Source organism: Solea solea, chromosome 8, assembly GCF_958295425.1.
Source record: "Solea solea chromosome 8, fSolSol10.1, whole genome shotgun sequence".
In the NCBI taxonomy this organism is placed as follows: domain Eukaryota; kingdom Metazoa; phylum Chordata; class Actinopteri; order Pleuronectiformes; family Soleidae; genus Solea; species Solea solea.
This window is the reverse complement of record NC_081141.1, coordinates 6,098,039-6,104,141: the sequence shown is the minus strand read 5'-3', so window position 1 is coordinate 6,104,141 and position 6,103 is coordinate 6,098,039.

The following is a 6,103-nucleotide window of genomic DNA, read 5'->3' as shown; positions in this document are numbered from 1 at the left end:
GGTACTTGAGTCGTGTCAAGTCGAGTCGAGCTGTGCTAGAACTGTATAATGGAAAAGCGCCCTTTAGCCTTGCGTAGCATAAAGACCCATGTGAAAGTATAGCATCTAAATCGGTGACCTTCTAGCTGTGAATAATTATTTGACAAAGAAAGCTTTGTGAGGATTCCCAGTTATTCAAAAGCAATTTAATCCAGTCCAACTTTCACCCCTAATTCAAGCTTATTTTTAATTAATTGCATTAATGTCATAGTTAACATTTTTATCTATTCTAAATGTCCCTTGATTTCTTTTCGTCCCATTATTTCTTCTCATTTTAATGCTCTTATCAACATAGAAAAGTTGATCTGCCGTAACGAGCTAATCTGAGCTAAAGGAGCTAGCGGTCTTCGGAGGTCTCCTCGCGTAATGTTAGCCTACCACTCTCTAGCTAGATCAGGTGTGGTGTTGTAGTTTTTCTAACGTTACTAGTTAGAAAAACTAACTAGTAACCTGTAGTTTTTCTAATGTTACTAGTTAGAAAAACTAACTAGTAACTTGTAGTTTTTCTAACGTTACCAGTTAGAAAACCTACAAAGTTTGCTAGGCCAAAAAGAACGTTAATATCGCAGTAAAAAAATGGACGCCGTTAAAATGGGTTTGCGTTAACGCCGTTAATAACGCGTTTAACTGACAGCAGTAATTGTAATAGATTCTCGGAGCAGCGTTACTTCCAAAAGGCTCAGTGGATGTTATAGTGACTGACCACTGGAAAGTGAGGGGAGAGTGGCTAGCTCATTAGCATGCTAAGGCTAATTCATATGTTAGCTCTGTGTAAATGTGGTAATGACAGCCTATGGGCATATGAAGCAAGAGTCAAAACTTGCATATAGTCCCTTGCAGATATAACATTTCTGTGAAATATCTCTCATTTCTGTAGTTTTGTATATAAAGTTTCGATAAGTTGTTGTTTTTTGTTGCTGCTGCAGCAAACCAGATTTTCCAGTTATGGCATTTTATCTTCTTGTATCAGAACAAACTGGGATTCTAAAAGAAACTGAACATGAATTTATGGCGGATACTTACTGACCCTGCTCCGACGGAAAGTCCCAGTGCTCTCGTCCACTGAAGGTGAGTACGTCACTGCGGGGCGATCCAGTCCAGCTCTCTAGGCCGGTCCAGATGGATGGCTAGCAGCTGTTGGCCCTACAACCTCTTCCCTCAGCACAACCATTAGGCCTATCTGTCTGCAATTTCCTCATTCTTCTTCAGTTCCCTCTGAAGTCCGCTGTGATCGCTTTCCCACACCCCCACAGCTCGGCGTATAGTACCACACTGTACGTACACTGCAGTATCACTTGGCCTGAGCAGACCCTAAGCACATTCACAGGACCAATTACCCTGTCCACCCACACATGCATACACGCACAGGCATGCATGCACATAATCACACACACACACACACATGCGGACGGACGGACGATAAAATTTGACCACAAAGCAAAAGCCATGAGGAAGATGTTAAAAAGAGATTTCTGCAACTGGAGGAAGACTAATTTTGTGCCGCAGAGAAAAGCCAGTTGTGTAACTTTGAGCTTGGACCTCTTTTGGGACTCGGCACGACACGACATCCCAAACCCTCAAATACGAGTGGGAAATAAGAAAAGAAAAGAGGAAAAGTGGAAGAAAAGTTGAAAAGTGGCTTCAACATAGACAACAAAAGCAGTCATTTTATTAGGTACACCATGCTAGTAATGGGTTGGACCCCCTTCTGTGTACCTACCGTCTTTTGATGGCTACTTCCAGCAAGAGAACGTGACACAACATGACCTCAATTCTACAGAATAGGATGGAACAGGAGTTTCACATCATGGAAGTGCAGCTGTTATCTGAAGCAAATAGTGTGATGCTATCCCGTAATTATGGAGCAAAATCTCTAAAGAGTGTTTCCAGAAACGTGTTAAATCTATGCCATGATGAATGCTGAAGTCCAACCCTGGCAAGATGTACCGAATAAAGTGGGTAGTGGTTAGAAATGTCAAATTCCAGATTGATCATGACTAAGCCACAGAGATAATTCACATTTAAATGAGCGTGTTCTCTGATTGAACTGTTTGTGGTGAGTGTTCAAGCGCCCTCCAACTATTCCTTTCACGACTTTACAGTACGTAGTCGTTGCTCGGGATACGCCTGTCGTCCACATTAGCCTCGCATGTTTGAGTCCAGATTACAGAGAAGTTTAAAAATACCGCTGCACACACCGAGGGAAATTACCGAGACGACGGTGAAGTCATTTTAGTGATTCCAGACAAGATAACCGGGCCACTTATGACTCTTTTTCTGTCATGGGTTGTTTTGTATGTAAGTGTCTATAAATGAGCTTCATTACAATCTAGTTTTTCAAAGCAGCCAAAACGCTGACATTGACTTAAATACCAAACACCTATAAACATAATAAACTGTTTAGTTGCAAAGACAAATAACAGTCACGTACAGTTGCACATTACGACTGTTTGAGTCACTACAAGTTTGTGCTAATTAGATTTTGGCTAAACACTTACACACATACACTACTTAATGTACACAGTTTATTCCGTCTGCAGCTGTTTCCCCTTCACAGCTACTGTACATTATGTCTACGGAGCATCTATCCATATGCATGTTACCAAACACATGATTAATGACCTCACAGCTCGGCTTTCTCCCACTTCCTTCCCCCTCCAGTCATCACGCATGCATCATCGTACTGTACGGCACCGTAACAGAGGCTGGCTGACGGCTGCTGCAGCACCTGCTCGGCCTCATTGATACAAACGGACCGTGACGTCGTCCGCGCGCAAATGCGTTCACACATTTACACGTAAAGCTGCTGGGGAGGAGTTTGCATGTCAGTAGCACCATAATGTCACAGCAGCAACTGGGTCAGCTGTTCTTTTTTCCACTATTATTCTTGTTAAAGGTGAGAAGGATTTCATTTAGATAAAGAAAGTAGAAGCAAGTGTCAGCTTGACATTTTAGGAAATGTATGGATTATTGTGGTATTTCCTGCAAGAAAAGATTTTGTTCCTTAGGTCTTACGTGGAGCTTTTCCATTATACAGTTCTAGCACGACTCGGCCCGGCTCGACTCTTTTTGCTTTTCCATTAGGGATCGTACCTGGTACCTGCTGCTTTTTTTTTTTTTTTTTTTTTTAGTACCCGCTCTGGTTCCAAGCGAGCTGAGCCGATACTACAATGTCAACAGACTGCCGGCCACTGATTGGTCAGAGGGTGACGTCACCGGAAGAGTCACGAGCGCGACGTCCGACGCAAGAATCAAACCGATCAATGCTGAACTGTAGATCAGTTAAAAAGGCTTAAAATCCTAAACGCGCGTTAATCTCCATTTCTAAAATCTCATTATTCAACAGAGGAGTCGATCGTGAGCTGCGTCACAACTCGTGCGGAAAGTACTGAACGATTCTTTTATATGAATTGATTCTAATGACTCAGTTCCACCGAAAAGAACTGCTTTGCTCGTCACTAGTAGTTTACCTCGCTGCACACAGGAAATGATTTGTTAAGGTTCAGAATGATGGAGACAAGAAGGAAGCACGACGGCTCACAGTTCTCGTGAATAAAGAAGGTTGAAAACGTCAAAATCATCGTCATCATTTTCAGATACGTTCTGGCAAGAGGTTTTCACTTGTCTCCATGGTAACCGACCTCGCAACTGTCCTCCTGCTGTTACTGATCAGTTCATTCTTCTGGTTATTTTTTATCCATCTATATCTGCTGCGTTTTCTTTGTTTTGATAATAGACGGATTTGAGATATGGCAAGAACAAAGTCTGCAGGTGTGCGACAGGAGAGGAGAGTGAAGTTACACACTGGAGCTTTAAAGGTTAAAAAAATATGATGTTGTTTTCATATCAAATTATACTTTTCCTGCCAAACAGTCCTTTGTCACTTCTGACCTATTCTTAATTTGAGCTCATACTGGTAATAAATATTGTATAAACTGAACCATTTGTGTCTTTTGTAAAGCTCTTACAAAGCTATTACTCACTAACAACTTCCCATCTCACAAAACAGCACATTTCAATTCCTGAACTGCGACCAAGTGATATCAGAGCCGCTGAACAACCGTATGAACCGAGAACCACATGTTCCCTCGCACTCACTTATTATCTCATCCGTGTCCCAGCTCAGCCTGTCAGAAACACTCACAGTACGTGCAGGATGAAGAGTGTGTGACGCTTTGAGCACGTGTGTCCTGAGGAACGTGTGTGTGAAAGACGGAGAGAGGAGGAAGAAGGGGGTGAAGGAAGAAAGAAAGAAATGGAGTAAAAAAAAGCGGATGATGGAAGTTATATCTTGAGATGCTGGAGGTAAAGGAATAAGCAGTGGAAAAAGAAGTATAGAGAGAGAAACAGCAGAGGGAAACAGAAAGCGAGCCAGTGTTGCATGTGTGTTGGTTCCCAGCCCTGTCAGGCCCTGTCAGGCTGTGATTTATGGCACCGAGACTGGGAGCAGTCTTTGCTGCCAGCTCAGTATTGTTACAACTGACAGCTAATGAGGCCAGACGGGCTTTCAAGCACAGCACTTAACAGAGGCCTCCATCTTCACAAGTCACGAGCTCTCCTCTTTCTTTTCTCCCCTCTCCCCTCGCTCTCGCTCCCATTTATTTCCTCTTCCATGGTGGCAGCGGTGTGGCGAGCTAGCACAGGATTTGTGGCGGTGCAGCAGGAGGAATAAGGCCAGGCGACAGAGATGTATGGTTCCGACGCTCTGTTCCTGCCGCACCTCCGCGCTCTTCCTCCTCCTGCATGCTATTAAAGCCAGAGGCTGTGCTCATATAAATGAGGGAGAGCGAGAGGAGGCGTCCACACTGTGTCCCTTTGTAAAGCAGTCCATTCTGTCTCCTTGTGCTTACACATGTCTCATGTATGTGTGAGTGTGTGATCTGTGTGAAGGACGCTGAACTTCACAGCCTTGGCCGCAGTGTGTGTTACCTTCAGCACTCCTGGCCTGTACTCTTTGGACCCTGTTCTATAATCACTACCAGAGTCTCTGGCAGAGCCGCCCTCCCTCTCTCCCTCTCTCCCTCCCTCCCTCAGCCCCTGGTTCCTTGTCACTCGTGATTAATGGCACTAGGGCCCCGGTGCGGCTTACGCTGCCAGTTCCAGCGATGTTCCCTTGATACTTAATGAACTCTGACAAACTTCTTTTCCCTTGCTCTGTTGTTCCCGCTTCCCTCCACCACCTCCACCACCGCACCCCTCCCTGTTTAAAATGCATGGCACAGAGCTGCCACTGCAGCACCTTGGGGTTAGACGTGGTCCTTTGAAAATCTCTCAAGAGGCCAGTGTCTAAAAATAAAGTGCACAGCCTTTTTAGTGTCAAGACCTTTTTGCTTGTGCATCAACCGGAGGCTTGCTGCTGAGTGAGGATGAAACGAATTTACCTTTTGCAGTGATTGCAACTTTTGATTCTTAGATTTCAGCCCTGTTTTCTTTAATGGACGCGAAACCTGTTCATCTGCTGAACCACGAACCTCATCCACTGCAAATGAATGAACAATGAAATAAAAACCCCACAGTAACACAACAGTGAAAACCTGCTCAAATTTCAACATAGACGGAAGTATTAGTGCCTCTCAATAGCTTCTCATGGAAGCAAAGCGGCTTGTGTCGTGTGGTCTTTGTTGCCATCTGCTGTCCACATACTGGAAGTACATGGTATATAAAGCCACTGGTCACTTTATTAGGTACACCTGTTTTACTACCTAATCAGCTTATCACATGGTCAGTAAACATGGTCAAGATGAACTGCTGAAGAAAGATGAAGAAAGTCACTGTCAAACTATGCACAACAAGACCTGTTCTATATATATCTATATATCTATATATATTTCAGACTGTTTCCCACCTGCCACACAATATCCCTCTCTAAAGAGCTCACATGCTGCATTTACCTCGTGTGTTTTATTTTGCATGCACATCTGATCATTGTCAATAACATTTGTGAATTTGAACAAGACTCATCTTTCAAACAGAGTTATACGCGTTATCTAACCTGCACTACATTATATCCCCTCTGTTACACGATAGTCACACTGGAGGCCGAGCAGAGAGACTCAAAGGAAGA